Raw genomic sequence first — 12,434 nt, 5'->3', positions numbered from 1 at the left:
ACAGTTTCATATTAATGTACAATTTCATTTTCACATTGCGATGTTTGGCTAACCTTAACATATTCTCTAATACAAAGGTTCTCCTAGCTGAACTAACATCCTACAAAACATTTTACTTGAAATTGTACATCCTAACGTTTAAGGGCCAACGGCAAGGTCGTAACCGGTGTCAAGATCCCTAAACCAGACATATCCCCCTCACTTGTGAGGGGCGACCGCACAGAGGTGTACCTCAAGTGCATTTACCAATTTCCCTTGACTTGACGGGGGCCCCAATAAACTCGACGCCATTTAAAGGTCGTCCGAGGACTCGTGTGAGGTATCTAGAAGGTAGCGTAGACCCCCTCCCAAACCCCACACAACTTACCACATCTGCCGTCGCAGATGTCCTGGCCCCGGGAAATTCCCCAGGAGGGGGCTGTAGCCCCTCCTACCCAGGAAGGGGCCTTGACCGCCTTTCCTTTTCTTTCGGCGGCCCATCCTTATAAGGGACCGCCTCCCCGTTGAGGGGCCAATGGCCACCTCCCTTGAGCGCTCCCATCCGTAATGGGTGACGCCCACCCATAGGGATCTTCCAATTACTGCTCACCGATCATGACCTTACCGCCACAGGCCGGATAGTTGACCGGCTATCCGGACCCCCCACAACACTCCTGCCTAAAGGTCATGTAATAAAGTCTTTAACCAAGCTATCAGGTCTCCTATGAGTAACTCGTTCCCCATCCGAGACAAATGAACACCATCCCCCAAATACATACTGTCCCCTTTAATACAACCATGCGAAATAGAATGCAGTGTACTTGAACGGAACAATCTACTCACTTTATTATTAATTTTCCTTACTGAATGATTCAGAGCAGAGACCGAAAGAGCCCCCCGCCACACTTTCCGTGGGATCATATGGGACCATGCAATTGTGCACCCTGGAACTCTTCTCGCTAACCAACTTACCGTGGAAAGCATCGCCTCAAGAAGAAGTAGTCTACCAGTGGTCACCAAATCATTGCCCCCAAGATGTACTATGACTACAGACGGCGGTGACCTTGTCCGCCCTAACAAACCCTCGAAAAATGATCGAAACTGGTCAATACAGAGCCCGCCCTTTCCGTAGAAGGACAGACTGTACCCGTATTCCCCAGCCACGTGAATCATGTCACCTGCTTTGAATACGTCCGCGGCACGCCTCACGTATGAGTGGCCCACGACCCACACCTCCTTTTTCGCAGCCGGTGATGTCTGACCGCTGGCCCCCCAGTGTTGGGTCGACTGCACAGTCCGCCCCGCCTCGTAGGCCTGCGCAACTGAAAACCAAACAAAACAAGAAGCGTGAGTACATCATTACAGCTTCACAACATGTGCAACCGCACATACCTCTTATAACAGTTCGAGGACCAACGCCCCACATGTTTTACTTGTTCAACATTCAGACCCCTGGCTGTAGCCTCTGTAGCAGCCCCTATCCGAAAGGAATGGGTCCCAAACTCGCCGGGGTTCAAGCCCGCGGCCGAAATCGACATCGCAAGCACCCGCTGAAACTGAAACCTCGTCAGTGGGGTGGCGTCAGCGTGTCTCAACAAGGTCCCCCCCCATGATGCCACCCTTTGCGCTAAATATTCCTCTACGCAACCCACAGGGCACATGGAAGACCCGGGAATCCTTTGTATGATTATGCAGTCCCCAATCGCACCCTGATCGGTCTTAGACCTGACAAACGAGACAGTCATTGTCTCCCCCCTGACCTGAACGTGCTCCCGGCACAGTCCCCCCATGGTATCCTGCTTGTTCTTTGCCACTAGTTCGCTTACCCGCATAGCCCCATGGAATGCTAGCACAAAAGCGGCTCGGAATAACCTTGTTTCATACTGGGATGAACACGTTGCAGGAAGTACAGACAACAACAGAGCCAACCTATCCAGACCTATCGGGCGCCTTTCATCTACTCTGCGACCCTCAAGGCGTTGCCACCCACGTAGCGCTTTTTGTACAACGAAAGACGCAGTCGGGTCCTGAATCCCATGAGCCCTTGCCATAAAGGAAATGGCGGCCCGATGCCTCTAGGCTGTAGCCACTGATTTGCCTGCCTGATGTAAAGACAGCAGAAATTTTACTACTAGCTCTTCCTGGCCCCAAAGCTCTCCCCTAGCAGCCCCCAAAAAGGCCCAATAGGAACGAAACGCCCCTTCATATGCCTTCCTCGTCCTGGGTGCTAAACTCTCTCCCACGAGGTTCTGTAGTTCGGGGCACCGAGAGACCAGAGAGCTTCGGGAAAGGGTGCCGCCACCGGGTCCGCTGTGGGCAGAAATCCCCAGAAGGCCTGCATACGAAAACGAGAAAGCGCATCAGCCGCTTTATTCATTACCCCCGGCACATGTCTTGCCTTAAATAGCACGTTCAATTGCATACACAATAACACAATTTCTTTGAGCAATCTCAGGATCCATTTGCATCGTGCTGCCTGGCTATTGATACACTCAACCACGGTCATGTTATCAGACCAAAACACCACAGAGTGATCTCTGAACCCCTCAGGCCAAGTTTTTAGGGCCACAAGAATGGGAAAAAGTTCAAGAAAGGCAATGTTACTTGTCAGCCCACACTCATGCCACCATAACGGCCATTTTTGAGCCGACCATCGTGTGCCGAATATGGCACCAAAACCAATGCTCCCAGCTGAATCTGTCCACAGCCCCAGCTCCTCGGAGGACACGGCCGGTTTATTCCAGACAATTCGACCATTGAACTCCGCCAGAAATGCCAACCAAATGTGCATGTCCTGGCGAACCTCTGCCGATAGCCTCGTGCGATGATGACCCTCCTTCAGGCCGACCATGGCCTGAGCGATCAAGCAGGAAAAGGGGCGGGCCATCGGCATGACTCTCAGGGCAAAATTCAGCTGGCCCACCAATTGATGCAACTGATGCAGCTTGACCTTAGACTCACTAATACATGCTTCCAAGGATGCCCTGAATCTTAACACCTTCTCTCTTGGTAATCTAAAACAACCTTCCACTGAGTCGAGCTCGATCCCCAGGAACTCGAGGCAAGTCGAGGGACCCACAGTCTTACCTGGTGCCAATGGCACACCGAAATGCTTCATTAAGGCACAAAATTCATTCAAAGCCTGTCCACATTCCGGATCCCCGGCCGCCCCCAGAAACAAAAAGTCATCAAGATAATGCATGATATGTTGAAAACCCGACCTCTTTGTGAAGACCCATTGCAGAAAACAACTGAACTTTTCAAAATAGGCACAAGATATAGAGCAACCCATTGGCATACATCTATCCATGTAGTAGTGACCCTGAAACATGAAACCAAGGAGACGCTGATCGTCTGGGTGTACCGGGAGCAACCGGAACGCTGACTCAATATCTGATTTCGCCATCAGCGCCCCGGGCCCTAGGCGATTCAACATGGCAACGGCCCCATCGAAAGATGCGTACCGCACCGAACACACTTCCGGGTCTATCGCATCATTCACGGAAAGACCACGTGGGGCTGATAAATTATGTATCAGTCGGAACTCACCCGGGTCCTTTTTAGGGACCACCCCCAAAGGAGAACAAACAAAGATAGCACATGGTGGCTCATCAAATGGACCGGCGACTCGACCTCGAGTAACCTCCTTCCCAATCTTCTCCTGTACCACGGTCGTATGTTGTAAGACCGACAGTTGGTTTTTACATTTTGCTACACCTGAAAATCCCCCACTGGGATGCGGAAACCATATGAAAACCCGTTCCGCAACACCCCAGCGGAAGCATGATCCAGGTATTCGCTGAGCCAAGGAATCATTGCCATGGTATCAATCGGAGTAGGTAAAGGCGCCCCTCGGACTATTTCAGACCTGTTTGGCGCCTCCCCTACCCCCGTTATCACCCGTTTTGGCTCTGCACATGGACTCAGGATGGGATGGCTGCCAACACCCTCCACATTCGTGTCTAAATTTGCATGACCCCTGGGGCCTCGTACATTTACCCCTGTTGAAGTTCCAACAAATCCCCTTTTTACCTGTGTTGCCGTTCGGCCTCGAGTGGTAGTCGATACCTGTACCTGATCGAAAGGGTGTCCCAGCATATTGGCGGGAGGACTCACCCCCGCTACTCCCTACCAATGGTAACTTCAACATACCAGTACTCTCCATTTTTGACCACGAAACAGAGTCGTAACAATCCCAAGTCAAGTTTTTGTCGTGCTCTTTTGCTCTTCTAAAAATATTATCGTAACAGAACCACTGATTGCCCCCATATGATACAGAATATTCCATGATCCGTGACTGATAAATAGGCAATTCGGACAGCAACTCGGGCCTACGTTCGCCCATGATGGAGGTAAAGATTCCCCATGCCCTGCCCCAAGTGCCAATGTTTTCGTCAACCTTAAAGGCGGCCATTTTTGCGCGCCAAACACTCGGATGCATGAGCTCCTTTTGGCTCTTAACATGCTCCATCTCATAATGGTCGGTAAGCAACGAGAAAATGTTTACATACTCATCTGCCCACATCTTTTCCTTAATAGCCAGAGGGACATGCTGACCCAACTTTTCCCTTCGTGACGGTGCAGACTCATCCCTCGCAATCGGCAATGGCCGCTTACCTGAACCGGAAGCTGCGTCTGCCGCTGGACCTGCTCCTGTTGCTTTTTCCACCACCGGAGACAGCGTGGTAACTGGCGATGGTGCCTTCACCGCCTCCCTAGTTTCACGCAGTTGCTTCATCAACACCCGTGCGTCGTCAGCCGTGGCGCCCCCGCTATCCTTTCCCAACCACGCTGCCAATTGTGCCGCCAACTCAGGCGGCATATCCTCCCCGGACACGGGAGTGACCACCACGGGAATCGGATTCCCCTCCTTCGGCACCGGAGTTGGCTCTTCGAGTGGGGTATCGGGAACCGGGATGTCCCCCCCAGCTGCCCCCCTTCTGGGTCTCTTGCCTTTTCCTCCAGGAGCTGCTCCCGCCAAAGGTCGTTTCGGTCCCCCTTCCCCGTCTTTCGCCGCCATCTGCTTCTTCAGATCGGTTACTTCTTTCATGAGCATACGGAGCATCTGATCGGTAGTAACTCGCTTTCCGACTTTCTTCGGCATTCTCGGACAGAGTATCTGTAAGACAAAGAGAAAGATTACCACGCTCAAAATTGGCTTTTCGTTCCGTCTCGAGCTCACGTGCAGCGAGGAGGTGCAGCTTTAGAGCACAGGAACAAGAGGATGCTTTCTTGGCTTGTTGCTCCTTTTATCCGTCTTCAGGGCGGGCGTAAACCCGCCCCTGCCTGCCCCAAAGGGCGTGGCCGGCCGCGTCAGTGTCTAGGCCAGCCCACTCCAGGGCGGGAAAAGAGCGCGCCCCGGCTACGCCGCTTCGGGCATACCAGCCGAGACTCGCCTCCCGCCCAAGATGGCTTCCCGGGGGGATCGTGGTACTCCGCCATACGTTCGGGGGGACCGAATGGTCGCCCCTTTCCATTCTTAGCCATGTTATCCAATGGGAGGTGGATAACATGGCTAAGAGCATTTAGTCGCTAATGCGTAAATATCGCTGTATTCTCAGCGATATTCACGCGTTTCGCTGCTATCCCTGGATATTTTAGCACAATGGAGAAAAACGTTGCTAATAGCATGTTTTCTCCGCTAACATATCCAGATATAGGCAGCGATAAAAAAAAAAATATCGCTACTTGTTGGTAATATGCCTCTTATTACCAAGCCCATTTTCGCGGTTTTATCAGAAGTTTCCTGCCCATAAAACGCCAATAATTTTAACACCGGTCCTTAATAATATGTCCATCAGCGCCATATTATCAGTAAAGGGCGATACATTATCGCCGCTTTTACCGGCAGGAAACTGCTACTAAAGCGGAGATAATGGTTTCGATAATATATCCTTGTGAATTCCAATAGAAGCCCAGGTTAAGACGATAATCTGGGCTTTCTATGAGAATTCACAAGGATATATTATCGAGACCATTATCGTCGCTTTACCGGCAGTTTCCTGCCAATAAAAGCGGCGATAATGTATTGCACTTTCTTGATAATATGGCCCATAATCCTTTAATGTACAGAGACGCACACAGCCATGGCCCGCCGAGGGAGTTGCGGTGGGGCAGGGAGGCGGGGGGAGGGTCAGGGTGGGGGTGATAAAAATCGGCATATGGATATTTGGATTTGGAGGTAAATAAACAATTTAATTAACAAAACTAATTTCGGAGCATGCCCTGCATTGCAAAATGTGATGCAAGGCACGCTACGAAATTGGTTTTGTTAATTAAATTGTTTACTTGCCTCCAAATATCCTTATTATGCAGGTTTTTATCACCCCCCCACCCTGCCCTGCCTCCCTGCAACTCCATCCACGGGCTGTGGCTGTACGCACAAAATGATATTAAACAAAAAAACATAGCATGCATTATAGCAAAACACATTTGCTACTATAAAACGTTTAACAACGGACGAATATAGGAGCATATTATCAAGATAGGCGATAACGTTATTGCCGCTTTATCTGCAGTTTTCTAACCATAAAGCGGCAATAATATTATCGCCTGTCTTGATATACCCCATAATTATTTAATGTACAAAGATGCACAGTACACACTCCCATGCAACTTATTAACTTACCTTTCAAATTGATTTGTAGATTAAGAAGAATACCACTCAAACAGTGGACGTTCTTGTACAGAATCTCTCTAGTTCCGTGTTTGCAGCAGAACCGTCAAATGGAACATATTCCCTCTCATTGTACTCATACATACATATAAATAACCAATTAAAATACTATACACATTAATTCAAAATAAAACACACATTTCTATTGGTTTAACATTCCAAACCTTTCCAAGTAACAAAACTTTCAACCCTTTCCCCATTCCACAATCTGCCAGTTACCATGGAAACACTTCAGGGAACACCCAACTCAGCACACAGGTGAAAAGTTCATCATACATTGTTGCAAATTGAAACAGCAAGTATGCTTGACTGGAGAATATACCAGCTTATTTTATGTAATGTTTTTTTCTATCACTTTTTCTTAACCAATAAAAATAAGGCTTTTCAAAAACTGAAATATGCAACCTAGTTTTCTGTAAAATATTGTCAAACAACCAATCATTTCTTTTCTTTTTCAAAACTGCATGTTGTCCACCATTTTAGAAAAATCTTACTTTTCAAAATACCATTTCATTTACAGATGCATCCAAACCTCTTTTCAAAATGCTTACAGTGTGGATTGTGGGACACAGCGATATTTTCTGGAGCCAAAGGCATGCACAACAGAAAAGAATTCACAAGGACCTAGGCTTACCAAATATGGACATTAAATGGATTGGACAGAGAGGATTAAAGTGTGACCAATTGATGCCATTGGTTAAATCCTTAATGCATCGCCAACATCCTGACCTCATAATTGTGCACTGTGGTGGGAATGACCTAGGCACTTTGACTGGGGTAGCTCTGGAAATGCTTATGAAGGACACATTTGCACAATTGATGACACTGTCCCCAAAACTGCCTTTGTATATTCCAATATATGCCAAAGTCAGAAATGGAAGCGGTCCAACCACTATTGTCCACAGTTTGAAAGAGCTAGGAAACATGTGAATAAATCTGTTTCTGCCTTTCTCCGAGACTACCGAATGGGGTCCATTTACAAAAACAATCTGCGTTTCGATATGCATGGCATCTATAGGAGAGATGGTGTACATTTTACAGATGAGGGGAACAGAGTCAACCTCATAAACTTAAGACTCAGCATCAGTACTTATTTGTAGGTAGTAAAATCTCCCAATAAACACAACGGCTCTTTTTAGAGACACACAACACATAAACAAATACACTTTATAAATATCTAAAATAATTTTTATTTTTCTTGCTTATGTACGCTTACGTGACGACTTTCAAATTCCAGCTGTACATTGTCTATACGTGCTTTGTACGCATACAATAAATCTACCACCCCCCGAGCAACAGTATATGTTTAGAATGTTTCTACCCTACCCCCTTTTCCTTATTTCTCAACTCTGTTTTACTGTTTCCTTGTGACTTGGCTGTCGTGACAAATAAGATGGCTGCCAACACTTCCTGGTTTGCAGTATTGACAGCCAATCAGCATTCAGCTCCTGCTCGTAATTGTACAGATTTCTGTAGGCGTACTGCGTGATTTTTCTTTAAAAAAAAAAAAAAAAGAGAGTAAACATCCTTATACGACCCCCTGAGCAACCATAAAGGATCAGAATGTTTCTACCCTGCCCCCTTCTCTTATTTATCAACTTTGTTTTACTTTTTTCTTGTGAATCGGTGCTACTGAGGCAAAAGATGGCCTCCAACACTTCCTTGTTTCGAGTGTTGATATTATCAAACACATTATCGCCACTTTAGCTGCACTTTCCTGCCGATAGTCGCAATAGTTTTGTTGCCCAGGCTTGATAATATGGCCCAGAGTGCGTAGTGTATAGCAGCTTCTCTAAAATCTATAATTACCTTCGAGCAGTGACAGCAGATACCTTACAACAGTCTGACAAACAGATCCACAACCTTATTACGCCATTTTTGAGTCACTTTTAACATGGGTAAAGTGACGCAAGGAGCTTGTAAATCTACGTTTCACTTTTCAAGAAAAAATCTCAACCCCAGACTCTGCGAGACAATTTTAATGTTCTTTTCTCTCTCTTTGTCTCTCTCACTCTCTGTGACATCATTTCTCGTTCTCTCTAAAAACTCATAGACACTGCTGTCCACTTGCACACATAGAAGAACAGTCCAACTGAAGTTGTGAATTCCACTGGCTGAAGTCTTTGGCCGCAGTGTTTATACAACGGTAAGCACAGAGGCCTAGATCTACAAAGCCTTCATAGCATTGCATTAGAAATAAGTCGACATATTTACAATCCTGTTTTGCCACTTTTGTGTCAGTAACGCAGTAGGCACTTCCATATAGACACTACTTGAAAGCGGCATTATAACAAGTGAAATGTACGTGGCACAGTGCACATGTCAAGCCATAGAGTTACCTTGACTTGTCATGGTTTAGCTCATTTACTCACATCTACATAATTCTAAACTCTAATTTTCTTTTTTGTTTTCCAGATTACCAATTGGATATCTTATGAAGTCCATTTAACAATTTTCTTATAATATTGTTTGTTATTAAACTTATTTTTCTACTTGTTTGCAATATAGTAATAATTGAGTTTTGTTTAGTTATTGTTTTAATAAAAGTTAATAAAAAAAAGTACATACATCTTTTATTTTGTGGGGGCGAGAGGTGTATGACGGTCCACAATAGAAATAATGTTGAAATAGTATAGTAAGATATTCAAGACTAGGATTGAAAGCTAATGACTTCTATTTCCCCTGAATAGACTACAACTTAGAAAAGAAATCAAAATAATACGAAACAATGTGTACCACATTTACAAACCTCTTGCAACATTTTACCATGCAAACTTACTCCCCTACAAAATTAATTATTTGGGCCTCAATCACACCATGGAAACAATCACCCCACAAAGAATTCTATATTGTATGAGGATCCAACAGTAAGTAAGTAATTTCTATTTTGCATAGTTACTTAAAACCATTGCAATACAAAATATATTAAAACAGAGAATGATAAAACTACAATTCTAATAAAATCAATATAATACATTCACATTTCCTTAGATCAAATGTACACACGATAACCTCATAAGCGATAACAATTTTGAAAGAATAGTTCAATTATGTATTTATAAAATGTTTTTGCTTTCCCGGTGTCCTCATAAGCTCATGAAGTCAGTCGTGCCAATAGACCAAGCAATGTTAGATCAATTGAACAAAAGCCGTTAAAGATTGATTTTTGGCATCTTTTTTGCCACTGCCTTCATAAATTTTACAAAACTACAGTTCAGGCGAGGGTCGTGGGGAGAAAAACAAGCAAGAACTGCCTTTCTTCGTGTGCGGATCTCTTGATGATTGAAGTGATGTTTCAACTAATATTTCCGTTCATCTCGTAATTTCTCGCAAGAACATTTCAAGATCAGCATGTCCACTTGCGCCAAGCCACATAACCGAAAAAGGGGACCTGCTTTGATTTTTTTTCAGCGTAGGAGATTTTTAATGCAGGGTAGCAAGCCTAACCTGTACTTTAAGAAGCACATTTTGATGGATTTGGAGTATCCCTCGCCAAAGTAGCTCTGTGATGCTTTCGTTGAACACACATTCAGGGTCATCCAACCATGTGTTCTTTTGGAGAGTACTGCCTCGTCTTGAACCCACGATAATTGTTTGATCGATTTCTTGACCAATTTTTTGAGTGTTATGTGATTTGCTGAAGTATCCCAGTGCTGCTCTAACCCCGTGTTTGTCAGGCTGTCCATAAGGAACTTGGCTGATGCGGAGGACGGGTATTGTACTAACTCCATCCATACGTGCTCATTTAATGTTCCTTGTTTCGATTTCCTCACTTTGTCCCAGGCTATGATATAGGCTCCCTGCCTTGCCTGAAGCTGTTGATCAATGCCGAATTCTAGCCTGATTTGTGCTGGTGAGGTTTGCTTGGGCAGACTGAAGATGATTCTGTAAGCAGCTGTAATTGTGTTGTCAAGGATCTTAGCGTCCCTTGCTCTAAGTGCCTCACTCCCGTAGGTGATTGTAGGGAGGAGTTTAGCGCGAATTACTTGCGCCAAGGGCAGGAAAGAGGGACCAGAAAGTTTGCGATTTAGTGTCTTCAGAGAAATTGCCAGAGATAGCCCTTTCCCTTGTATACTTGTTCTCTGAACGGAGAACTGCCCGCCGTTGTCAATCTTCACTCCTAAATATTTATACATTGGGGTATCTCCAATTCTTGTCTTGTTCCAGAGCCATGGTGTTAGTTTCCTTTTTTTCTTACTGATGGTCATTGTCTGGGTTTTCTCAAGATTTATTGTAAGCTCATTTTTATTTGAGTAGCAGTGTGTTGCGTTCAGGAGACGGAGTCCTACCTTGGTCTAGTTTATTAGGACGATGTTGTCAGCATATAGTAGACAAGGTAGTTGGAGTCCTCCTAGCTTAGGAGCGTGGGAGTTGCAGCCATTTAAAATAGGAACAAGGTCGCCTAGGAACAGGTTGAATAGGGTGGGGGCCAGGACACATCCTTGTTTCAGGCCCTTGTTAGTCTGTATGCGCCTGAACAAAGCGGATCCATCCCCCACCTTTATCTGAACCCAGGTCTCAGTATGAAGGTTTATCAGCAGGTCCAACAGGGGTCTCGGTATCCCCCAGCCATTCAGTTTAGACCATAGAATAATCCGGTTTATGTGATCTAAGGCTGCCTTATAGTCTATAAAGCAGAAATGAATGGGCATTTTATTTGATTCTGCCTTGTCTATAAGCATGCCCATGGCCAAAATGTTTGTTATTGCGCCTACTGATTTAGTAAAGCCTGTCTGGTTGACCGGGATTAAAGATCTCTCTGTTGCCCAAGCCAGCAGCTCTTCAAGGAGAATGCCTGCAAAATATTTAGCCTCATTGTTGATTAAAGCCACCAAATTGGTAATTATGAGGAGAAGCCTTGTCTCCTGCCTCATAGATTGGGGAAATGATGGAACCCTTCCAGGAGCTTGGCAGGATGTTGTAATGTCTTATCTCCAGAAAAAGGGGTTCAAGAGCTGCTTCCCAGCCTACCGCGTCTTGTTTGTAGAGAATTGTCGGGATTCCGTTTGGCCCTGGTGCTCCCTCACTTCTTCCTTTCTTGATTTGGCGCTGGACGTTGTTTTGTATGTTCGGCAAAATCTCAATTTCGCTCGGGATATGGCATTCTATGGAACTTATGTCATTTTATGATGAAAGATTTTTGTAAGTAGCAGTCTGGTGGTCCGATGTTGGCACCTGGTTATTTCCCACGGCCTGGTTAAAATGGGTTCCAAGGTAGCTTGCCCAAGTGTCCTCTGAGATGTTAGATGAGACCCCATGGTGCGTAGGTCTTATAAATGAATTTATCAATTTCCAGAACCTTGCCCCATTGTTTCGTTTGATATCTGAGTGAAGTCTCGCCCATAGGTTATCCTCAGCGGATTTGTTTGCTTCCCATTTTAATTTTTTCAATGTTGATTTTAATTTCCGTAGATGGTCGTGCTTTGCTATGTCCATGGGTTTCTGTTGCAGTTCTCTCATTGTGCTAAAGATTGATGTTTTTATGCCTCTAATTTTTCCTTTGTATTCTAGAGAGAAATTGCTCGATCTGTCATTGCCTGATTGTACCTGTGGCTTGGATCTTGTAGCGTACTTAGACATAGTATTTGTAAATTGTTCCCATTTTGGGGTTTCGCTGCATCCAGAGCGAGTCCAAAAATGCTGTTTTGCCCTTTCCGCTAGTGTTCCATCTATTGCCACTGAGTATTTGATTTTTTTAAAGTTGACGGTGTGGACTGACTCTTTTGGTTCTTTTGATAGCTCAAAGTTGGGCTTTACAGTCTTAAAAATGGTTTCTTGG

Source organism: Lissotriton vulgaris, chromosome 3_1, assembly GCF_964263255.1.
Source record: "Lissotriton vulgaris chromosome 3_1, aLisVul1.2, whole genome shotgun sequence".
NCBI lineage: Eukaryota > Metazoa > Chordata > Amphibia > Caudata > Salamandridae > Lissotriton > Lissotriton vulgaris.
The sequence above is the reverse complement of the archived record's forward strand: the minus strand, read 5'-3'. Positions refer to the sequence as shown.